Source organism: Microtus ochrogaster, chromosome 2 (assembly GCF_000317375.1).
Source record: "Microtus ochrogaster isolate Prairie Vole_2 chromosome 2, MicOch1.0, whole genome shotgun sequence".
Taxonomy (NCBI): domain Eukaryota; kingdom Metazoa; phylum Chordata; class Mammalia; order Rodentia; family Cricetidae; genus Microtus; species Microtus ochrogaster.
This window is the reverse complement of record NC_022010.1, coordinates 97,418,328-97,443,768: the sequence shown is the minus strand read 5'-3', so window position 1 is coordinate 97,443,768 and position 25,441 is coordinate 97,418,328. Positions and strand designations below refer to the sequence as shown.

The window sequence follows — 25,441 nt, the reverse complement described above, 5'->3', positions numbered from 1 at the left end:
GAACATCTTCCCCAAACCCGTATTGTGAATTTGTTTTCCTCAGTCAGTCTGTGGAATCTATCTTTATGGACTTTACAAAGCATTTCCATGTAGTCATGTCTGGTCTGTATTGGCTAACTTTGTTCCTCCAAGAGATCTATGCATGCTTTGTTGTGCACGTGGATGGAGTTCATATCACCAGAATAATGTTGACCAAACTGTGCTCTGCTTAAATAGGCCTAAAATAAACTCCCCAGGGTCAGACTCCAGAAGTTTGAACCAATACCTGTTGCTTCAGGCTGCTTGGTTTCCTGGACACCCGGCCCTGAAATAATCACACAGAAACCATATTTTTTAAATCACTGCTTGGCCCATGAGCTCTAGCTTCTTATTTGCTAACTCTTACATTTTACTTAATTTAACCCATTTCTCTTAATCTGTGCATTATCACGAGATTGTGGGCTAGCAGTAAAGTTTCAGCAAATCTGTTTCCAGCAGCAGCTCCATGGCTTCTCTCTGACTCTGCCTCCTTTCTCCCAGCGTTCAGTTTAGCGCCCCCTCCCCCAGCTCTGTTCTACCCTATCAGGCCAAACCAGCTCCTTTATTAACCTATGGTACTCACAGCATACAGAGGGGAATCCCACATCAAATACCAGATACTAAGCCCTGTTGAACAGAACTACCTTCCTGCCTCCCAGGATCATCTCTCTCTTTAGGCCTTGTGAAGGCCGCAGAGACCCTCTGACCTGGAGCCCCTCTAGGGGTCAGGACCTCTGCCTATGCTGTTCTTGATAGTCTATGTTTGCCCATATTCAAGTCAGGCTTTTCTGAACATTTTAAAAATTAGACATCAACTTGTCATTGGTTTGCTGTGCAGTTTTAGTAGAACTGTGCTAACTCAGTTCCTGAGAATCTCCGTGGGGTATGAGTGATCACCTTGAGTATTTATGCGTTATTCTTATCCCCTTCCTCCTTCATCCCGCTGCTGGACCTGCGTCCATCAAGAAGCTGTCCAACATTGATGTTTTCTTTTAGTAGTTTCCCACCCACTGGCCTCCCTCTCCCACTCTTTCTGTAACCCTCCACCCCGCCACTGTCTTTCCCATGTTCCTTCTCAGCTGAGCCCTGTCTACCCCCTTATTCTAGCAGGGTTGACATCTGTCCATTGCTGTCATCTGCATGAAGTCTGCCTGCCTTAAGAAACATGTCCAAATAATATTTCTAAAAATGTTATTTGTTGGAGATCATGTGTGGTCCAGCCTGACCCAATACTGAGCAATGTGGGGCTCATTGCTCGCCCCCCCCCCACCGTGGGGGGGGTCACCCCCTTGTGTCTGATTCTCACTGAAAAGAAGCCAGGCCCTGGTCTCCAGTCTGAAATCTTCACTTCACTTGTACTTACTTGTCACGATTCTGTCTCTTCCATGTTTGGTCCCTCCTCAAGAGACTCTACGTTAGCTTTGAAAAGTCTAGTCATCTCGATAAGAATACATGTGTATTATCCTCTTGCTTTTTGTTTTATTTGTTGAAGTGTTGGGTCTTGCTGTGTTGTTTACTGACTGCGAGCTCCTGAGGGGCTCTTGCGGCCTTCCTGCTTCGGTCCCTTGACTAACTGAGACTACAGACCTGTAACACATGCCCGGCCTTTCCCTGCTGTCTTTAGTAGGACCGTGAGCCTGGGAGGACCATGTGACCAGGGATGCTGTTCCTCCAGGAGGTGGAACTAGGGTGATGTCACTAGGGTGGGTTCTCTGTGACTCGCTTAGCTGATGAGAGTTCTAGATTACTTGGCTACCAATTCTAAGCCCTTTATTGCTTCCTCATCGTGCCTGCCCTGGCTGTGGTGGCCGCATAGATTCCTCCACTGATGTACACGTATGTTCTTTTCTTTCCCCTTTGCTGATGGAATGAAGCGCACGGGCTTTGAGAAGCTGCTTGTTACTCAGCGCCTTTTCTTTTGGACTTGTAGGTGGCCGGCTGCGTTCTGGCTGTTGGTACTTTCCGAAGCTTGAGCTCCGAACGGTGAGTAATTATGTCCCCTACACACTGGCCATTCCCCTACACGCTGGCTGTGGGCCTCGAAGGACTAGCGGGGTGTTATGAGTACACTGAAACATTAAAAAAGCCCCAAATCAATGTTTGTGTTAATTGGTTCTCATTCCTTACCCTTCCTTCTAGACCTGTTCCTCTGGTTATTAAAAGGCCGCACAGATTCTGTATGGCCAGCACAGCTGCAGGGGTTTGTACAGTTGCCTGAGGAATAGTTCTGAGGGGACTGAAGGAGGGAGATCAGCTCTCGGTGTACACGGTCCTCTAAAGTGATCAGCACCACCATGATCCTATTGTCACATAAAAGAGCAAGAGTTCATTGTTCAGCGTCACGGGTGTTGGCGTCTCATGGCGTTTTCAGTTGGTAAAAAATGCCTCAGCACGACCCAAGACCCTAAACAACACCCACACCGCATGGGGTTGATCTCAGCTCCCCAGCTGTCTACGACAGTGGTTCTCAACCTGTGGGTCGCGACCCCTTTGGGGTTCAACTGCAGCTTTCCCAGGGGTCGCATATCAGATACTGTGCATATCAGATACTTACATTAGAATTCATAACAGTAGCAAAATTACACTTATGAAGTAGCGATGAAATAACTTTATGCTTGGGGAAGGGATCATCACAACCTGAGGAACTGTACCAAAAGGGTCACAGGATCAGGAAGGCTGAGAACCACTGCTCTAAGACAGGGTCTGTCTGTGTTCGCTCAGGCTGGTTTAGAACTCATTCCTTCTGCTCCCAGATCCTTGGTGTGGAGATTACAGGAGCGCTCGCTGGGAGGTCTTGATGACTCTCATTTCAGAATGTCGTTCCTCCTTCCTTGTCTGCCCCTTTCTCGCCCCCCAGCACATTCGTCCTGTGGTGTTTCTATGGTATAGATTGCATTGCTGGTGTTGCCGAACGGTGCCTTCATGTGTCCTTCTGTCCGCCAATGTTTTTATCGAGATATGGTCAGATTCCGTTCCAGCCAGGCATGGTGACACTTACTGAGCTCCAGGGACTCAGGAATGGGAATGGAAGCATTCCTTGGGCCCAGGAGTTCAGGGCGAGTCTGGGAAACAGGTGTGCAACTATGTCGAATGAATGAGTAAAAACAGGGGCAAGAATGTCGCGCAGATTGCAGTGTAACGGTATAACATAGCCCTTCTTAATCGTTAATAGTGATAGGTACTGTCAGCCCATCGTCCGTCACTGCAGTGCCTAGCAGCCCCACATGACTGTAAAGCCATTGATGATCTGGAATTGAGCATAGTTGTGATCTTTTCTTCAGAGTAACACAGAGATGGGATTTGGGTTCTGCCATTTGTATGTTATTAACTGGTTCTCTAATGAAGAACTGAGATCGGTTTTTCTTTATTTGATTGTGTGTGTGTGTGTGTGTGTGTGTGTGTGTGTGTGTGTGATGGTCACAGGACAACTTACAGGATTTGCAAGAAAGGAGCAGAGTCGGGGAGAGCAAGTCAGACCTGACATGAAGAACATGCAGGTGATGGATCGGGTGAGAAGCAGACAGACGTTGGGTTCATTTTGAGAGGGATTTTGAGGATTCGCTCTGCATGGGGCAGAGCAGACCTGGGCCCTTTCTGGACAGTCAGCTGGTAGAAATTGCTTGGTGGAGAAGTTGTAGGTTGAAATTTTCCCTGGTGGACCAGTGTGCTGGCGAGCTGCGTGCCAACTTGCCACGGTCCTCTGAGAGGAGGGAGCCTCCGCTGAGAAAATGCCTCATCTGAGAAAATGCCCCCGCAAGATTGCACGGAAGCTTGTAGAGCATATTCTTAATTAGTGGTGAGGGAGGGGCCAACCCATTGTGGGTAGGGCCCTCCCTGGTCTAGTGGTCCTGGCTTCTATGAGAAAGTAGGCCGAGAAAACCGTGGGAAGCAAGCCAGTAAGCAGCTCCCCTCCATGGCCTCTGCATCAGCTCCTGCCTCCAGGATCCTGCCCTGTTGCAGTTTCTGTCCTGACTTCCTCAGTGATAAACAGTGATATGAAGTGTAAACCCAGTAAACACTTTCCTTCCCAGGTTGCATTTGGCCATGGTGTTTCTTGCAACAATAGTAGCCCTGACTAAGTCAACTAGCCCTTTCTTTGGGAGATGGAGGCAGGAGGATCAGGAGTTCCTCAGTTACATAGTGGTGCTGAGACCAGTGTGGGTGTGAGAATGCTCTGCTTTAAAAAACGATAACAAACCAACAACCATCTCCAGACTGCACCTAGTACAGGGCAGAGGCCGCAACGGTGATGGTCACGTGGGACCACACAGGAGATGACGGCAACGGGACAGCAAGCAGCACAGAAGAGGCAACGGTTGGGGGGCTAGCTGTGTTTTCAGTCAGGTCTGGTGGTTGAACCCTTGGGTGTGGAGGGCCAACTGCAGCTCAAACGAAGTACAGTTCAGGAGGCCAGGTTCATGTTAGTGATGGCATTTGAACTCTGTGGATGGCAGAGGCAAATAGTCTGCCTAGCAAGGAGGTCAAGCCTTGAGGTCTTGTCTCACTGACTTCCTTAGGATAAGACCCTCTCTCCTCTTCCTTATGAATGTTCATTAATGTGTGACTTATTTTACTTTTGGTCAGGAGTTCTCTATTTTTTTATCGTCTTGTGCTAAGGGCTTTCAAAATAAAGAGACTTGGACTTTTCCTCCTAAATGGTGTTTAGCTCACTTTTCCTAAGATAGTCTCCCTATCTTCTCGCCATATTGTTAAATTATTATGGATGGCTGTGGAATTCTTTATGTGAGAATAATGAAGCAGATTTAAAATATAAAAGACTTTTCATTCTTAATTGCATCTTAATGCAATAAAAACCATAGTGATTATTAAAAAATGGCAGAAGAAAAGAATTAAAATAGTAGAATTGCTTAGCAAAGATTCCATTTCATAATGCATTTCGATATAATTGGTATCATAATGTGTAATTAACAGTCTTCATTTGAAGTATGAAGCTGAAGCTTGGGCGGAGCGGGGGCCTCGTAGGACCTGGTGCTGTCTGAATCTGTTCCTACAGTGGCACTTTAGAACCTGCAGGGGCTGTAGGCTGTACTACAGTCCTTGACTTTCTGTGCTAGAGGAGTTACAGAAGCGTGGATAAAGTATTCTTCGCCTGCAGAGCCACCACAGGTGTCCCTGGTTTGTCATGGGAAAGGGAGAAGACAGACTTCACCCGTCTGTGGTACCCATTTTTGAGCTGGGTTGGCCTGGGACTTGTCACTCCAAACCTGCATGGGAGTCTCTTTGGGTCATTTTCTAGACTCACCCCTAACTTGACTGTGGGCCTTGGTGATGGTGAGGACCAAGAGTCCAAGGAAAAGCACCATGGGAGAGGGATGGATCCGGTGTAGAGCTGGGAGCCCGAGTCCCCACGTCTCACTCCGACTCAGCTCCTTAAAGTTTGGGTGACCAGAGCAGGCCAGAAGTGAGCACAAACCGGGCAGAACTAGCTGGAGGTAACCACTTCTCTGGTTCATTTCTTTGGGCGTTCCTTTCTGTCACCATTCGGTCCATGCAGGCTACTTCTTGGAAGAGGTGGTGGTGAAGTGATTAAGGTGGTTGGGTGGGCGCTCTTTGCTACCCCTTGGTCCTCAAGTGCCTCAGTGCCAGCCCATGGGGGAAGTTGATGCCGCAGGAAGCCAACTGGAGCCCCGTAGGGGTGAGGAAAGACATTTCTGCTTCAGAATTCAAGGATCTTCTCCGGAAATAGGATCTAATAGGCCCCGAATTCTCTTCTAAATCACCTCTAAATTTATCAGTGGCATCATTTTTCTCCTTTGAATGGCTTTGACCTTTGGTCCTCCTGCCTCAGCTCCTCGAGAGCTGGTATTACGGTTATGTTCTGCCGTGCTTCTTAATTTTAGTAATGACGGAGCTGAGGCTGGAGTGGAGGTTTAGCAGGTAATAGCACTTGCTTCCACAGAGGGCTGGGGTTTGGTCCCCAGCACTTCACCGTGACTCACAACCTTATGGTACTCCAGTTCTAGCCCCAGTTCTCCAGTTGCAAGGAATCTGATGCCTCTTCTCGCCTCCTTGGCAACAGTAACCATGCGGTGCAGATGCACACATGCAGGCAGACACTTGTACATGTCAAATAAAAATAAATAAATCTTAAAACCAAAGATGATGGGACTGAGCTGAGACCCAGGAGCTGTGGTGCTCCTGAGTTACGCGAAGTGTTGGAGCAGGGTGTGGCAGGGTGTTTGTGGGGATTATCTGTGGCTCTGTTTTCCGTGAAGGGTGACGGTGTGAGGACGCGGTTTCTTCCATCTTCCCTTTGCTAGAGCCTCAGTAGAACAGGCTGGTATTTCAGGCGTAGAAAGGGTTTGCTGGCAGCAGTTTTTAAATTACATTTTATTATTTATTCATTTGTGTGTGTGTGTGTGTGTGTGTGTGTGTGTGTGTGTGTGTGAGCGCGTGCACATGCACAACCTGCTGGAGTCTGTTCTCTCTCTCTCATGACAGGGTGTCACTATATAGCTATGGCTATCCTGGAACTCACTATGTAGACCAGGCTGGTCTCGAACTCACAGAGATCCACTTGACTCTGCCTCCCAAGTGCTGGAATTAAAGGTGAGCACTACTATGCCTGACCTTGGAGTCTGTACTCTTACCTGGGTCCTGTAGATCAAACTCTGACCATCAGGGTGATAGCAGGCACCTTTAGTTGCCAAGACATCTCACCAGCCCCAATCACAATAATGTAAAAAAGGATTGACGTGTGTGTGCCTGCCTGCCTGTGTGCAGGAGCCCACAGATTCTAGTAGCGGGTTTCAGATACCCTGTAGCTGAACTTGCGGGCAGTTGTGAGCTGCTGGACATAAATTCTGGGAACAAACAGGATCCTTTGCAAGGGCAGTCCACACTCTTAACGACTCAGCCATCTCTCCAGATCACTCTGCAAAAATTGTTTTTAAAAAGAGATGGAAGAGAAAATAAGGGTGAGAGAAGTCCTTATAACCTGCATGGAGTTCAAGGTGAAGAAGAGGAATTGCAGGAACAATATTGCAGTGGGAAGGAAGGAGACTCTTTGGATGAAGGACACCAAAGCAAACGCAGCCTTGGATCTTGTTAGGACTCTGACTTGGCGAGGGGAGGGAGGGTCTTGAAAGAGCAGTAACCAGCTTCGGTGACATGCGAAAGGCAAACGCCTGTAAAAGTGTTGGGATTATGAATATGAAAAGCACGACCCACTGATGTATTTGTAAATGACACAGCAGGATGCTTGAGATAGTCATCAGAGCAATAGTGCCGCGTGGGAGTACAGGGAATTGCTGCTGGATTGTGGGTACACGCTGATTGTGTACCCATCCTATAAGCCTTCCCGAAGAACGGGGAGTGCTGGCGCACACCCGTAATCTCAGTACTTGGCAGGCAGAAGCAGGAGGATTTGTGAATTTGAAACCAGACTGGGCTGCAGAGAACAAGACTCTGTCTTAAGAAATGGGACAAAGTAGGCCAGGTGGTGGTGCACGAACTCAGGAGGCAAAAGCAAGCGGATCTTTGTGAGTTCAAGGCCAGCCTGGTCTACAGAGTCAGTTCCAGGATAGGTTCCAAATCTGCACAGAGAAACCCTGTCTCAAAAAGACCATAAAGAAAGAAAGAGAGAAAGAGAGGGAGGGAGGAAGGGAGGGAGGGAGGGAGGGAGAGAGAGAGAGAGAGAGAGAGAGAGAGAGAGAGAGGGGAGAGAGAGAGAGAGAGAGAGAGAGAGAGAGAGAGAGGGAGAGAGGAGAGAGAAAGGAATGGGGAAAGAGAGAGAAAGAGAGAAAGACATTTTTTTTCATAGAACAAGGGTTTTATTTAAAATCTGAAAGTTAGTCACCTGGAATAAACCATGATCTTTGCAATTTAAGGAAGCAGCAAGAGGAATTTGCCAGCCTCTTACAAGAGACATTTCCAAGCCCAGCAGATGCTTCTCTGTTTCTACAGGAAAGTCCCTCTGGCCTGAGTGACAGACACGGTTCAGTATTACGTTCTCCCCAGAACATGACCTCAGCTGTCTTGTCTCGTCTTTCTGTTGAGTCAGGTTGCAATTCAGTGTCTCTGCCTCTCCAGCTCTCTCGTCAGCTGCATCTCTTCCTGCTCCCATGCCCCTGTGGTTCTCCTTTTCTGAATTCCAGGTGCTGGCCGACTTAGACCTAGAGGTGTTTTTCGTGTTAGAGCCCCCAAGGGCACAAGAATTGGATTATTCAGCCATGTGTAGACTTGGCCAACTTCTGTATGCATCATATATTGCACAGATATATTTATAAACATACATTAAAATTCAGAACCTTAAAAATTTATGATAAGATGATTACTAAATCAGAAGTGTGTCACTGTGACCTAAGTCACAAAGTCCTCCTCACCTTGTGCCAACCATGCCTGTGGCGAGGTGCCCCCCATGGGAGCAGCTTGATGCACGGCCAGCATCATGGTGACTGTGGCCTGGTGGAATGGCTGTGCCTGATGCTCTGGGCCTGATTGATTCTCGCCTCGCAGCCTCCCATCACTCCTGGAGTGATGCAGATGCGGGGGCCTGCCCTGGTGTAGGACCTCCCACCCAGGGCCATTCTGAGTTTTACTGTTTTACCTCTAGCTCCTCATTCAGTTTCTTAAATTGACTGCTGGATGGCTTGGGTGTTGTTTCTATTGTCCGAGTTTTCCAGGGACTCTCCTGATGGACATTTAAGGAGGGAAGAGCTCCCCTGGCTCCCCCGTGGTTCAGTGGCGGTTTCCTGTTTCACACCGCTAGGTACTAAATCTAAGTTCTTGCATATGCTAGGCAAGCTCTACCATGGAGCTACATCCTCAGCTTTCTTTTGACTTATTTTTTAAGTTCTGAGGCAGTCTCATTGGGTTTCCCAGGCTAAGTTAGAGCTTACTTTGTAGCCCAGGCTGGCTTTCACCCCATGACTCTGTTTTTGTATCTAGGACATAGGTCTGTCCCTTGAGGCCCGACTAGGTCTTTCCCTCTGTGCTTATGCTGCCATAGAGAACTTAGGTCTAGGCGGGAGGCAGGCCTTTAAAGCGGCAAGAGTGGCTGTGACTGAGGACCCGCTTCTGTAGAAAGCCAGTGGGTCATTTCCAGGAAGTGCCTTCGTCCCGGTTTCTGTTGGGACAGAAGAACGAGGTACTATGTTAATGATGGAGATTTGGGGTGGGTGGCTCCTTTGAAACAAAGGGATGTGTGGGGAGCCCAGCTATGGCAAGATGAAGAAGTGTCTTCTGTGTTCTAGGGAAAATCATTGTTGAATCTTGACCTTGTCTAGTGGCTGACAGTGGGCATCAGTATTCTTGGAAGCATGTTACCAGAGATGACTCGTTCATTTCCCAACTTCCCGAATCTGAATAATCACACAGAAACTATATTAATTCCAACACCGTTTGGCCAATGGTTCACACGTATTTCTAGCTAGCTTTTATATCTTAACCTATTTTTATTAATCTGTGTATTGCCCCGAGGCTGTGGCCTACCAGAAAGGTTCCAGCGGCATCTTTCTCCTTCGGCAGCTACATGGCAGTTCTTTGACTCTGCCTACTCTCTCTATATCTCTGTTCAGATTTCCCACCTGGCTTTACTCTGCTAAGCCACTGGCTGAAACAACTTCTTTACAGAGGGGAATCCCACATCGGAAGAAGGCAGTTCTGTTTCCCATCACCCCTCGTGGTCTCTGCTGCTGCCCTTCTGATCTCTCAGCAGCTGCAGTACCTGCAGGAGATCCACACGAGACTGGGCCCATTCATGGTTCCTTATGGAAGGGATGTAGCAGTTGCTTGGGGAGACTCAGAAGGCCCTTCCTTCTCAAAGATAGATGTTAAAGCTTACTGGGGAAGGGCTCCTAAGACACACCTCTCCCAGAGAATAGTTAACAATTATTGCTGGGGTACCCCTCCTCCCTCAGGATCTTTGCCGTTAATAGTTATTGGGAAAGCTATTTTCTTCAGTGGTGTACCCACTTGTAAGTTGTCCATGGCCCTATGAGGAACCAAATTACATTTATTTGTCTACCTGAATTGGGTGTAATCACTTGTCTGTCACTGGTGCCCTGTCTAGGGTCAGTAATCATTTGTCTTCCCAGGAAAAGTTCACGCCACAGGGAAGAAGGTGCCAGGCCAGTTGTCCTGCAGAGACTCCCAGCACCCCTGACTCTCTGTCTTCTGCCTGCCAGACGCTTGACTTTCTGCTTGATTGGATTTTGCCTGGATGTGAAATGCGTGCATCAATTTGGCGACTATAGGGAGCTCTCATCTGCATGGTGAATTGCCTTGCTCCAAACTTGGCCTCACCCAAGCAAGAAGAGGGAGCTGTGGGAACATGCAGTATTTTTCTTACTGGCAGAGATGACCAGCAGCCAGTTCAAAAACAAAGAAGGACAAAGTGAAAATAACTTCTATGTTTTGAGCACCTGCATGTTCCTGGCTTTATGATACTTCCCTGTCTGTCATAGTTAATTTTTATGAACTTGACACAGTCCTGGGCGTAGCTGGGAAGAGGGGACATCAATTAAGGAGTTGCCCCTTCAGATTTGCCTGTGGGCATCTTTTTGATTGTTGATTGATGAGGGAGGACCCAGCTCGCTGTGGGCAGTGCTGCCCCAGGCAGGTAGGCCTGGGCTGTCTAAGAAAGACAATTGTGCAAACCAGGGGAAACAATCCAGCGGACAGTGTTTCTCTGTGGTCTCTCTCTGCTTTGGTTCCCATGCCAGATTCTCTTAAGAGTGGACTGTAAGCCAAATGGTGGTGGTTTGAAATAAAATGACTCCCATAGGGATTGGCCCTATTGGAAAGTGTGGCTTGTTGAAGTAGGTGTGACCTTGCTGGAGGAAGAGTGCCGCTGCGTGGGTGGGCTTTGAGATCTTCCACGCTCACGCAACTCCCAGTGTGGCACACAGTTTACTTCCTGTTGCCTGTGGATGCAGATGTGGAAAGAACTCCCAGCTCCTTCTCCAGCACCACGTTTGCCTGCTTGCTGCCATGATGATAGTGGACTACACCTCTGAACCTGTAAGCCAGCCTCGATGAAATATTTTCTTTTATAATAGTTGCTGTGATCATGGTGTCTCTTCACAACAATAGAAACCCTAAGACACAAATAACCTCTTTCTTCTCAAATTGGTTTTGGTCAGTGTTTTATCACAGCAATAGAAATCAGACTGATACAGTAGCCATTGTATTACTTATTCCCCGGAGCTAGTTTAGCTATTATAAGAGTGATATTTCAAGTAGAAACATAGGCACTGGGGAGTGGTCATGGGGAAGTGTCCTCAGAAGTGGATCCTGGGTACTCAGGTTGGTAGAGCTGGACTCTGACCCCACTATTCCTGGGCAGAATTTGAGGACTTGCAGCCTGTTAGACAGAAATAGCCATGGGTGTGTGTGGTGTCAAGAGTGCTTGCTTACAGGTCATCTCCGTGGCCAGCTCCTTTCCTAGGCTTTCCCCAGACACTGCTGACTTGGACTCTGTCCTCTTGTCTCGGCCAGTGTGGATGTGTTAGCGGTGGCTGCTGTAACCACACGCTGTCAGTGGGACCTAGCACACACGGAGTGCCCTGATAGTATTTGATGTGTCCACCTCCCTGGCCACAGGGGGTCCAGATATTTGACCAACCGTTCTGGGTATTCTCTAAGAATGTTTCTGGATGAGATATAATAACAGAGGTGAGAGAGGCAGAAGATTGCTGTCCCCAGTATGAAGGGCTCATGCAGTCATTTGGAGACCTGAACAAAATCAGTGGCTCACACCCCTTCAGTAGAGGGGTGTCCCCAGAGTGAGTGCGTTTGGCCTTGGACTGGAATTAGCGTTGCTCTCCCCGGTCTGCAGTTTGCTCAGTGCAGATCTTCAGACATGTTAGACTATGTAGTATCATGATGATGTACATGTGCTGTGGGGGTGTGTCTGTATGTAGGTGGTAGGTCCTCTCCTCTCGAGGACCCCGATAGTGCCCACTCTGGGTGATGGCGCATCTACTCATTCTTAGCTTGGGATTGTCTGACCAGTGTTCCTGAGGGCACTGCAGGAATTTCCATTGGCTCTCACTGCTCAGGTATCCGTGATCTCAGATTCTCACCTTCCTCCTGTGGTTCCAATCCTTGTTCAGTGACATCGGGAAGATTTCTTAGTATTTCTCTACTTTCTTTGTTTTTTTCTCTTTCCCTGTACCCCATTCCCCACTTTTCTTGTTTTATTTTGGATTTAAAGTATTTCTCATAATCATAGTTCATAAACGTAAGCGTGGGAGTGGTGGAAATGGTTCTGTGGATAGTGGTTCTGGGTCCGCATGAAGACCTGGGTGTGGGTCTCCACTCTCTCTGTTAAAATCCAGGGGTGTGAACATGTGCTTGCCACCCCTGGGGGGCAGAGACAGGAGGATCCTGGGGAATTTGCTGACCAGAAAGTCTAGCTGGATTGATGAGCTGACTTTGGTGAGAGACTTCGTCCCAAAACACTGATGTGGCAGGCTACCAGAGGGAGAGAGCTGACGTCAAATGCTAGCCTTCGGACATGTGTGCTCAGTGCACATGTGATACACGCCTACATGTGCCCACATCCACCCCATCCCCGAATCGCACTCATGAAATATAAGGATAACATTGATATCCTTATCACAATGGCCACTGCTCTCGCAAACCCACTTCAGAATCTCCAGCCACAGGATTTTCTTACAATTAAATATTTTTCTTTAACTCCCAGTTTTATAGACGTGAGTGTGTGTGTGTATGTGTTTGAAACAGGGTTTCTCTGTGTAACAGTCTTGACTATCCTTGAACTCCCTTTGTAGACCAGACTGACCTTGAACCCACAGAGATTCTCCTGCCTCTGCCTCCTGCGTGCTGGGATTAAAGACATCTGGCTACAAATCCATATTTTTTAGTATTACTCTTTGTCTCTAATTTCCTTCTGGGTCTTTGTGTTTGCCCCTTGTTTCTGATAATGATGCACAGTGTGTCTGTCTCTTTCTCTCTTCACAGGTTTGGGGGGCTGACTTACACGGTTCATCCACTGTTGTGGGGCCCTTCTTCTCAGTGTTCTATTGGGGACACTCTATGGCACGCTCTGTCCTCAGCCATGGGGATATATTTTCACACCCTTAGTGGGTGTCCAAGATCACACCGGTTCTGATTTTTATCTAGGCTATGTTTTTATTCTATGCCTGCAGATCTAAACTGATGTTGAATATGTAAATTAGGATGGGTGAGCAATTGACCTCAGATCTGAGCGGCTTCAGCACGTAAACGCTTTCTTCCCATAGTCAACAACGTCCATCCTTTTACTCAGAGGAAGCCTCGCTCAGCTTGTTGGGAATGCCTTTGCTTTTGTGCTTTGCTGCCGCTGTTAAGGCCTGCAGAGTAGCACGGTACTGTGGACTGTGACCGCTGTTCTGATAACTGGGCAAGATTCTCAGGGACTACTGGGTGAGTGGCATATACAGTGCTGATGCCCTGGGCAAAGGGACGACACAGCACAGCGTCAGAGGCAGAAGATTCTCTATGGCACTCAGAAAGATGCACAAGTTATTTATTGATGGGCTTTTCCGTTTAGTATTTTTTTGTTTTTGTTTTTTGTTTTTTGTTTCGAGACAGGGTTTCTCTGAGGCTTTGGAGCCTGTCATGGAACTAGCTCTGTAGACCAGGCTGGTCTCGAACTCACAGAGATCGGCCTGTCTCTGCCTCCTGAGTGCTGGGATTAAAGGCATGCGCCACCATCGCCCGGCTCCGTTTAGTATTTTTGGACCACGGTTGACTGTAGGATTCTGGAGCCATGAAAGGTAAAACGTCAGTGAGAGAGGATTTCTGTGAGCCTTTCTTAATTTCTTTGCCATCTCTATGTCTTTCTAGCCATGTTTAATCGTGGCCTGGTTTTCTTGGTAATGTCCATAAATACCGCGTTTGCCTACTTAGTTCGTGGTGAAATGATCAGGGAACGCATCCTGTGGAGGCTCAGCATTCTCCCCAGAAACGACCACTAGTGAACCTGCTCCCACTGATGTGATCGGGCTGCTTGTGTCTGGAGTGGGTGTCTGGGCCAGGAGGCCCCTTTAACCAGAACTTAGCAGCACTAGACAGCCGCCGGAGGGTTCATTTCTTTCTCAGCTACAGGAATTTCAGCAGATGGTGGGGTTAAACAACACCACAAAACCGTTAAATCAATATCCAATAAACCAAGCCCCAAATGGAAGCTGTAACACGAAGTCTGAAAACCCAGGGACAGAAACTGGGGTTCAACCTGAGGACCAGAAAAGCAAAGCAGCCAAGCCACTCGAGAGAAGTCTCACCTCTGCTAAGGCTGGGCGACCACAGACTAAACTGAGTGAACCTCTTTCTCTCTCTCCTCCCATTTTTTATTCCCTCTAGTGCTGGGATTGAAGGTGTGAGCTTCCAGCACCTGGATTTATCTTGCGTTGATCTTGTGTAGCTCAGGGTGGCCTTGAACTCTCAGAGATCCATCTGCCTTTGTCTCCCAAATCCTGGGATTAAAGATGTCTGTCACCATTACCTGATGTCTAGTGGCTTTAGTTTTGCCTCTGGTCTTTAAGCAAGATTTATTTATTAAAATACAAAAAATATTCCACTGTAGGAGGCGATGAAATCCTGTTTGCCTTTCTTTATCTTGATTGCCCTCATTCCTCTGGATCAGAGAGGCCCGACTATTAGAATTCAGTAGACACATTTCAACTCAAGAGGTAAGGGATGGTGGTCTTAAATTGCTCTCTGGGTTTTTTACAAGGAATTGGGATATTCTGGGTTTCTTACGAGGGCTTTGGGTGATGCCACGGCAGCCTGAGATTTTGGACAGACGGGCTGTGATGGAAGTGGTATTTGCTGTGATGAAACAGTATTCTGCAGTCACTAAGATGTGTGTCCCTTGTGTCGGAATCACAGACAACGTTACGGATAGCTAGGGGCTGTCTAAAACTTTTCAGAATTGCCAGATTATCTATCATAAATTTGTACTTTACGCGAAGGGGCACTTCAGAGTGAGCCTGCTCCCTCTTCAGCAAAACAAAAGAAATGTAATATTAGCAAAAGTTAAAGAACATTCTAGAAGCTGGGTGGTGCTGGTGGTGCACACCTTTAATCCCACCACTTGGGAGGCAGTTGCAGGTGGATCTCTGAGTTCAAAGCCAGCCTGGTCAACTGAGCCAGTTCCAGGACAGCCAAGGCTACACAAAGAAACCCTGTATCAAAAACCACACACACTCAGACACACATACACACACAGACACACAGACAGACAGACACACACACACACCCCAGTTTAGAAGACTCTTCACTCTTCAGAATCCTAAAGCCAATAGTGCCATAGTAATAAAGTTATTCTGGATTATTTTAATTTTAATTTTTTAATTTTTTGTGTGACAGGGTTTCTCTGTGTAACAGGCTGTCCTGGAACTAGCTCTTGTAGACCAGGCTGGCCTCGAACTCATAGAGATCCGCCTGCCTCTGCCTGTGTGCTGGGATTAAGGGAGTGCGCCACCACTGTCTGGCTCAGGATTCTTCCTTTTTTAGAAAACAGCAAATACACAACAAATAAATATTCCCCCGTCACTTAAATAGGAGTTAGGGCTTGGGGTTTTAATATCTTGGTTGAGGTTGAGATTTACGTACTGATGCAGACCTTTATTTTATTAGCGTGTGACATTTGAGGCTTCCTTCCTGCAGTTGGTGACATTTCCCATGGAAACACACCCTGCTCCTGGCTGATCTTGAAGTCGCCCGCCCGTAGCAGCTTGGCTGTCCGAGTGCTTCACTGCTTCTCAGAGCAGGATGCCGAGCTGGTGATGGTGTGGGGGTTTAGTTGCCGGCCCCTTGAGTGGACTCCCCATCACTGACGTGATGACACCGAGTCCAGTATCGCTTCCTCAGGCTGACAGATAGTGACTTAGTGCTTTAAGAGGAGATAAAAATGTGAAGTTAATATTATAGTAATTAGTCATTTTTACTGTTTTTCCCCCCTCTTAAATCCCCAGAGCATGAGTATGGAATTTGTCGGACGGGAACTTATACTTCTCAGCCATTACTGTTCCTTGCGATCTGTCATTCCTTCTTTGAAATATTATTCAATAAGAATGGGTAGACATCTTAGTGGAATTTTATTGATGTATTTTAAAGCAGGAATCTGCTTTCCTGGGTGGATGTAGACTCGTTCAGCCCTCCATCGTCCGCAACGCTGGGTCCGTGCGGATGAAGCGGCTTTAGGACTGCCACTTACGAGGGCAGTAGACGTGTGGGCTGGCTGCTGCTGTGGCTTCAGGGGACAGGTGAGGTTCAGTGCTGCTCAGCGAAACTCAGGTCTGGCTGCTGGGAGCAGCAGAGGCTAGACCTGACTTTCCTGATGTTTTCCATGTATGAAACCTCATCAGTTTCGATTCTTCTGGCTGTTTTCACTGGAGACCGAGGAGGGTCCAAGGACGAGCGGCTTAGAGAGCCTGTGGTTTGGCCTTGGCTTCCTTTTGGCTTGTGGGAGGCTGCATCCCGTGAGGTCCAGCTTTTATGAAATCTGTTCTAAATGACTTGAATGAGAGCCAGCGCCGTCTGATGTTTTCTATTATGTAACCAGTCAGATTTATGTTGCATACAATGAATTTCAAATCCCAGTTTTTAGGGGATTTCAAAGGGGATAGGGATGCTCTTAGCTTCCTGGGGAATGAACGTTTGGAAAGGCTATGTAGCTCAAGGCTCATTATAGAAACCACAGCTGTAAAATGTGATTGTTTGAAAACTGATGGACTGCAGGGTCTGATCTCTGGGGGTGCCTGTCGCAGTAGTATGTGGGGGTGGGTCAGGTGACTCTTTTTGTTTCATGTATTTATTATGCTGTGTACGTATGTGCATATGTGTCGGTGCATGTATATATGTACATACCAGTGTGTGCCATGGGCAGCATGTAGGTTCCCAGGTCAACTTTGAGGAGTCAGTTCTCTCCTTTCAGCCTGTGGGATTGGTCATCAGGTGTCACAGAAGCAGCTTATCCACCTAGCCATTTCTCCAGCTTAGGTGTGATTTCTTCTTTTTAAATTTTTTTTTTATCCTTTGTGCATTGGTGTTTTGCCTGTGTAAGAACTATAGTTATAGACAGTTGTGAGCTGCCATGTGGTTGCTCGGAATTGAACCCGGGTCCTCTGGGACAACAGTCAGTGCTCTTAACAGCTGAGCCATCTCTCCAGTCTCCTTGAGTGTGATTTCTAATGACTGTATTTAAACCAGTTGTTGCACGACTTTCTAATTAGTTTTAATAATAAGAACCCAGAGCCAGATATTGGGGTAAATGCTGAAAGATCGAAGAGAGAAAGAAGCAAGCTCTTCCTCACTAACTCCTCAGGCAAAACAGGGCGGAACTGCCGTCTCTTCCCGCCTTACTTTCCTCTCTCCACCCAGCCATACCATTTCCTGTCTGTCTATACAGACCTCCAGACCTCTCTGGTTAACTAGTGGCTAGCTCCGCTCTCTGAACTTCAGGCAAGCTTTATTTGTCACAGTTATCACCACACCTGGCCCTTCGGGTTGGTGAGATGGCCCAGTGAGCAAAGGTGCTTGCTGTGCAAGCCTGCTGTCCTGAATTTAGCTCCTGGAGCGCTCGTAATGGTGAAAGGAGAAAACTGATCCCACAGAGCTATCTTCCGACATTCACACGTGCGCTTTAGCTTGTGCTCCATCCCCTACCACTACATTTTAAAATATTCTTTGAAAAACACAACCCTAAGTCACACCGATGAGGATGCTTTGGCCTGCAGAGGCAGTGGCCAGCTCTCAAGCGCTCAATGTGCCGTGGCGAATCTGGCTCTCTCAGGTAATTGCTCTGAGGTTAGCTCTCCCCACTTCTGGATTCAGAGGATCTGGCAGCAGGCCCTGAAACCCTGCTCATTTTCTCTTGCTTGTTATGAGAAGGCCTAATTATTCCTGATCACCAGTAGTAGTTAGGGGATACCCAGCCCTGGCCATGGCCTTCACAGCCTCTGGGCAACCCATTCTGTTCCAGCTTTTCTGCCCTGTCCTTTTCAGTTAGAGCTGCGAGATGGGAGAGAACATCCCCGTCTTCCACTTTTTAGGTTGCTGAGATTTCTGCTGTCACCGCTCCAAGGCAATTAATTGTGACTTTTAATTCCGAAAAGCAGGTATGTCTGAGATATGTTTGAAGAATCTCAGGGCCCCGTCTTTCCTAAGACTCTGCCCTTGACCATGCTGAAATCAGGTTGGCCAGGAGGCTTTGACTTTGACCCAGGCCTCTCTTTGTCTTCCCTGTCCCAGTCTTAGCAAAGAATCCCTGGAGGCTGCCTACTCTACCCTCCTTGATAACTGATCAGGTTGCTCATGCCTCATCTTTGACCTATAATAAATTACAAGTCGTTTTTAGCCACTCCTAATAGAAATTAGGCCACGAGCAAGAGTTCTTGTCTTAGAGTTTTCATCGCTGTGAAGAGACACCATGACCTTAGGGTTTCTCTGTAGCTTTGTAGCCTGTCCTGGAACTAGCTCTTGTAGACCAGGCTGGCCTCGAACTCACAGAGCTCCACCTGCCTCTGCCTCCCGAATGCTGGAATTAAAGGCATGCGCCACCACTGCCTGGCTCACAGCAACTCTTATAAATAAAACATTTAACTGAGGCAGCTCACTTACAGTTTCAGAGGTTCAGTCCATTATCATGATGGGGAGCATGGTGACCTGCAGGCAGACTACGTGGTGCTGGAGCTGAGTTCTACACCTTGCAGGCAACAGACTGACAGTCACACTGCGGGGAAACTTGAGCAAGAGAGACCTCAAGTCCACCCCCACAGTGACTCACTTCCTGCAACATGGCATTCAATCCTCCTCATAGTGCCCCTCCCTTTGGGGGCCATTTTCTTTCAAACCACCACAGTCCTCTGACTCTTGATGGTTCCTTTAGTAATACTTCATACCCTGTACCTTGTCTGTATGTCCACACTTACTCTTCCTGATTCGGAACTGAGCTAACCCCCAACCTCCCCAATTGTAATACCTGTATTTTGTTTCTCTTCAATTATATCTCTCATATTAATTTTTTTAGGAACATCCATCTTCTTCCATGGTATGTCCAAAGTAGCACCTTGCACATTTATTAGGAAGAACTGACTCCTAAATCAAAGTCCAGAATGTATTGGCTTAACTGAACAAAGGTTATTTTTTTTTCTATATCAGGTTGTCTCCTAAATGGTAATTTTGGAACCCAGGCTCTTCCCACATTGCTACTCTGCCATCTGTAATCTATGTACCCAAGTTCGCAATATGCATTTTTTTTTTTGGTTTTTCGAGACAGGGTGTCTCTGTGGTTTTGGAGCCTGTCCCGGAACTAGCTCTTGTAGACCAGGCTGGCCTCAAAGTCACAGAGATCCGCCTGCCTCTTCCTCCCAAGTGCTGGGATTAAAGGCGTGCGCCACCACCGCCCAGCTATATGTGCTCCGTTCGCCAGAGATTTGTCACAGGAATGTGTTTCTGCTCCCCAGTGACTGGAAAGTATAGGCTAGGGTGCTGTCCGTTATTTTGCGAGTCTTGTATTTCAAACAAGTGTCCCATGTGCTTGCCGTGAAGGGCTCACTCAGCACCGTGCTTGGCCTTTTGTGCCGTGTTTGTCAAGGGTCCCTTTGGCTGTGATGCTCCGTGTACATGACATGCTGGGGTTTTGTCTTTTGTTTTTGCCCTGAAAAACTGAGCAGCTCCTTCCATACAGAAAAGAGAAGTTTAATCAAGAAATAATTTCTGATTTTCTGTTCTTATCCTGAATTTGCCAATGTGTGCTGACTTGTGCAGGGAGCTGATTTGGTGGGCATTGGCACCATGATCATCTTGTTGCAATGTTTCTGCGTTAGGAGTACAGCAATTATCTTATCGATCTTTGACACAATCTTGATCGCCTATGGTGCCTCGTGACATTCTTGATCATAAGAACACCAGTGTCTCTTTCCTTAGTTCTAGCCACGGTGGACGGTTGGCGGTTTCGCTTGTCTCTTGTAGCCTATTGAAAACGTAAGGGTTTTCTTAAGTTCCTCTCCTGAGACTCCTTCGTCTGGGACCAGGGCAACTCTGACAGCATCTGTTACCCACCTCCCAATCCACTGAGACAGTTTCTCTGTAGCCCTGGCTGTCTTGAAATTAGCTCTTGTAGACTAGGTTATTCTTTGAACTCCCAGAGATCTGCCTGCCTCTGCTTCCTGAGTGCTGGGATTAAAGGGTGTATGCCACCATGCCCAACCTGTTACTCACTTTTAAATTTAATTGATTAGTTTGATTATTGATTGTGTGTGTGTTCACCCAAGCATGTGCAGATCCATGCATGTCCCTGTGTGTGTGGAGGTCAGGACAACTCTGAGGAGCTGGTTCTTTCCTGCCACATTGTGGGATCTGGGACTTGAACTCAGGTCATCAGCCTCTGACCAAGTGCCTCCTCCACTCACTGAGTCATCTCACAGGCCTGGTCCTTTACTTTTAAAGCAAGGATGGGGTAATTTGGTTTCTAGAATGGGGCCATATGCAGACACATGCAGTGGTGAGGGAGGGAGGCCAGCGATGTGGTCATTGGGTCCCCTTGTTTCTGCAAGACCAAGAACAGTCTGGACCAACAATGGATAGGATCTGAGCAAATTGCAGGTAAAGGGAAAACAATACCAGACTGTGATTTCTTGGCTACTTCACGAGACTTTTGTTAAGCTTCTGACTCAACACGGTCTGTTGCTAAGCTACTGACAAACACGGCACAGGCTGGGGGACGCGACATTGAATGTGGCTCTGATAGTAAGTAATGATGGTTGTGGAGTACTTACTGTGTATGGTGGCTCTGATAGTAAGTAATGATGGCTGTGGAGTACTTACTGTGTATGGCTTCCGGTACCATCTCATCTCTCCCTCTCAATGACATGAGGAAGGTATGAATTCTCTTTTATCTCCATTTTATCCAGGCAGGGACACAGGGGTATAGAGAAGTCGGGTAGCTACAAGGAGTGTGTTGCATGTGGTCACTTCCCCTGTTGACATCTGAGTCACGAGGGTTTTGTCCTACCCCAGGTCTGGTTGGTTCTGCTTTAGCCGTTGCTTTCTTGGACAAGTAGCACTTCCGGGAGAGACACCCCCTCTCCTTCCACATAGATTGCACGTCTGTCTTCTGCTTTCCTGCTTGGTAATTAGGGTTTCTGGGTTAGCACTCTGCTGCCAGCTCTGTGCGGATGTGGGTAAAGTCAGCTCACTTTCTTGGTTCCCTTTGATGGTGTGGTGTGCACGCAGATAAAATAGGGAGCTTATGCATATTAATGACTTGTCAACTGCAGTTTCTTTCGGGGTTCAGTCAGAAGTATCTTAAATAATTAAACGCTTCTGAAAGCTTGTGGTGCTCTTCCTCCGAGGTCAAGATGGGGTTGGGTATCATTGAAGCAAAGTCGTGATGCCAACCTCCTTCTTCCGACCAGCTGTTTTTGTAGGAGTTAATGGGGACAGAACATGGCTTGGGATGTTGTTTGTTCTACAGTGGTCCACACAGTGAGAGCTTGGGGAGGTAGTGTGTGACCGGTAAGTCATAGGTGGTCTTTAGGCTGATTGGGGCATACCTGTGCATTATTTTATTTTATATACGTGATAATTCCTGGATTGAGTTGTGATTACTTCCTCATGTCAGCTTCCTGCTGTGATTATCAGGGACCAAACCCATGGGGTTCCCATATCTTGATCTCCAAAACAATAGAACTGTGAGGTAAATAATTCTGTTTTTCCTTTTGTTGGTGTGTGCCTGCATTAAATTTATGGTTCGAAATATGGTAGGCAAGTGTTTGACCGCTGAGCCAACCTGACCCAGTCTTTCACGATGGTAACTCAAGCCCACCTGTTACATTGCTCTTCTCCAAATCATGGCAGACAGCACCCTCTCCCCACCATAGCACCTTTTCTTGGACATCCATCAGGCGAGTTATCATATTGGTTCCACATTAATTTTTCTAGTCGACCGTCTTTTTTGTCCTTTTCTAAAAGAAGTAAACAATCAAGCGCAGACTTTCTCAACTGGAGACAGACGTTGCTACTGCGGAGCTATTCCCCTACAAGCTGCCTTGACACTGGAGGGAGGAGGCTTGACAGGTTACATATTCTTGGCACCCTTGGGGGTTTTTCTCCATGAAAGACATTATTACTACAGTGGTCTACTTGATCTGCTTGGGTTGTTCTCTGTATGAAGAATGAATGAATGCAGAGAAGAGGATTCATTTTGAGACAGGTCAAAAGTGTTTATTTTTCATTTACCGGTTATGGAAGGTCATAGACTGTTGCTGGGTCTGTGCCAGTAATATTTATTTATTAATTTATTTATTACTTAAGCATAGTCAACAAATCCTTGGGGTTTTGAATCTGCTTCTTGTCTTGAGCTGCCAACATACTGTCTGAATTTCTTTCTGGATACTCAACAGTGGCCGTGAGCTGTGGTTGCCAGTCAGGCCCACAGTCCTGAGAGGAAACAGCTGGTATTCTGAGGCATGTTGTGTTGCTAAGCGACGCTGTCTGATAGATGGGGAAATCAAGTGCATGTCCAACTTTGTTTTTGACTTGCTACATTGTAAAGTTTGTATTCCTTGGTGGGCACATGTGTAAGTCTGTGGCTGAGCATCTGCTGCAGTGTGCATGCGGTCAGAGAACAATTGTGGGAACCAGTTCTCTCCTTGGACCCTGTGGTCCTAGGAATTGGAATCAGGTTATCAGGTTGGGCAACAAGCACCTTTACCTGCAGAGCCATCTTGCTGGCCCAGGATATTTTGGACTTATGATTAGTTCAGCGGGATCTAACTACAGTAGAACTTGAGGAATGGATGTAATTAATCCAGTTGTTCTTCACCGCGTGCTCACTGTGCGCCAGGCTGGAAGCCACTTGTCAAGGAGACTCTCCTCCCTGGAACATGGCAGAGAATCAGGAAGGTCAGAGTGGTGCCTGCCCAGTGTCTTGTCTGGAGAGGGCTGGAAGTTGTCATCCAGAGCTGTCCACATGACATGTCTCCTATGCTGTTAGGAGAGGGTGTGGGGAGACGCCACGGACGCTCATGGGGTGAAACTACTATTGTAGCTGGGTGAGCATGACCTACTTAAGAAGCAAGGATATCCGATCCATCCATGGAACATCAAATTCCAAGAGTTTCCATTTGGCATGGAATAGGTGGCCATGTTTGGAGCTGTTTTGGCATGCTGGTGCCAAATGCAGGGTGGTGAGATATTGATTTTAGCTCCAACTGCATAACTCTGGGCCACCACAGGGTTCTGCCTGGAAATCCCTTCTCACCTCTCAGCTCCCAGTCCTGGCAGGAAGGATGCTGGCTTAATTGCATGCCTTCCGCCTTTGTTTCCGGTCTGCCAGGGACTGCTGTCCTGAGCTATAGGTTATTCGGTGTCTGGAAGGAAGGTATCCTGTCCTCTGTCTGTGTCCAGTCTTAGCCATCTCCTGCAGGGCTCTCAATCTGACCCTTAGTTGTCTTGGCTGAATATGGAGGTTCTATAGAACTTGGTTAATGCTAACCAATTTTGAGATGAACAATTTTAGAAGGTTTGGGCAGTTAGAAACACAAAGCTTCCCATCTGAAGAACAGAACACTCCCTGGCCCTTTCATCCATCACAGCATCTGTCAATTCAGAATAGAAGTCAATTATCACCTTCGTCTTAAAGCGTAATTGAAGCCTCTCTTCTCAGCCGACAGGGGATCAGCTTGCTCCTTATTTATTAATTTATTAATTGTTTGCTGCCTGTTTTGATGTTCTGAGAAACTGTTCTAAAGGAAAAGGCTGTGTTTTCCAGAGTTTGCGCTCCTCGTAGCAGGCCTGGACTGTAAGTCACAACTGCAGCTGATGTAGCCCTCAGCTCACTCAGTCTATTTCCAGAGGCTGTGTTTGCCAGCAGGGAAACGGACACATTTGTTTTCTTTCTCCTTACGCTCAGTTTGCATCCTCTAATGGCTTGGATGTTAATTTGGGAGTCCAGCCCATTTCAGAAGGTTTTGGTTTTGAAGGCGCAAAGTAAATTTAGTTCTTATGTAAAGCCTCTAATGAGACCAGTAACTGTAACTGACGGTGTTTTTTCCCGATAAAGGCTTTCTTGTTTTCTAGAGGCCAAGGTCAACTCTGAAAGATTTGTTGGCTGGCTTGGCAGTTTCTCCAGCAGTTCCAGCATCCACTACTCCTTTGTCTCCCTCACGCAGTCTGAGGATGCGGGCAGAAGAGACTCAGAAGGGAATAATGCCGGGTCCCAGTTCACTGCTGGATGGAGGCGTGCTCACGCAAACGTTAGCTTGTGATGTGTGTTTCCCTGGAAGCCTCAGCTGGCATTCTTTATCAGTGAGGCAGCGGCATCATTGTTTTCTCCATGTAGATGGATCAGTCACTGCCACCCCTCAGTGACAGGAGTAACTGAGACACATTAAAATCTGATCTTGTGATGTAGCGTTTCAGGCTTTCTACAGCTTAACCCCAAATTCCTATCCAGCTGTGTCATCCCTCAGCTGCCAGGTAGGAACATGCTGCAGGGATATGGCCTGGGCTTTCTTTCATAGCCTCTGCTCCCCCTGTTTCCCAGCGAGCACCTCAGCTTCCTCCCTCAAGCCCGTCACCTTGGGCCGCCCTCCCACCGAGTGCAATGGCCCCTTTTTAATGCCTCTGTTCTTCAAGCCTTCTCACTGGTTATGGGGTTCAGGTGTCTGGGGAGGGGAGGTCATTTACCAACTTGAAGCTCTTTGCTTGTGGAAGAGGAGATGAGGGACAGGTTAGAGAGTATGAAAGTGGACTTGGGAAGGGATTCTGGCTCTTTCTAGACAGAAGTTGGGAACAGAGTACTAGCTACATCTTCCCTGTCTTCTTTTCTGCCTCCACTTGCCTGATCTTGGAGCAGCAGAGAATGTCTGATGATTCTGTGTAAAATGGGAGGAGCTTCCATAAAGGTTCCGTATGCAAAAGGGGTATCAGGTGCATGACATTTTTATACTGTTTTTATCGGGGGTCTGTGATTTCACGGAAGTCTGGCCAAGGAAAATGTGTGCTTATTCAGCTGTGGTGCGCTTTAGTGATGTAAGCTGTTCCAGCATTTGTGAGCGGTGCGCTCATTTGAGGAAGTGCAATAAGAACAGCTAAAAAATGGCTGAGTTATCCCTGACAGTCCTGAGCTCAGGGATGCACTGGTCCTGGCATATAGGGATGAAGATCCCACCTTTAACAGTCTCATGTCCAGTTCAGGGATTCTTACGGCATGTCCACAGTGGTATCCGACAGCTTGCTGGAGTATGCTTTCTGAGCCCCGCTGCAGACCCCCTGAGTGACAGTGTCCCCACTGCAGACCCCCTGAGTGACAGTGTCCCCACTGCAGACCCTCTGAGTGACAGTGTCCCCACTGCAGACCCCCTGAGTGACAGTGTCCCCACTGCAGACCCTCTGAGTGACAGTGTCCACACTGCAGACCCCCTGAGTGACAGTGTCCCCACTG

General features: G+C 47.5%; 1 protein-coding gene across 1 annotated transcript in view; it reads left to right on the top strand.

Annotated features, from left to right (window-relative positions):
- The window catches only part of Tiam1 (T cell lymphoma invasion and metastasis 1), a 377,147-nt gene that overhangs the window by 77,968 nt on the left and 273,738 nt on the right, over positions 1-25,441 (top strand). The window contains exon 2 of the mRNA XM_026787829.1: positions 1,949-2,001. The gene's annotated coding sequence lies outside the window, so the exon portion shown is untranslated. The remainder of the gene's footprint in view (positions 1-1,948; positions 2,002-25,441) is intronic.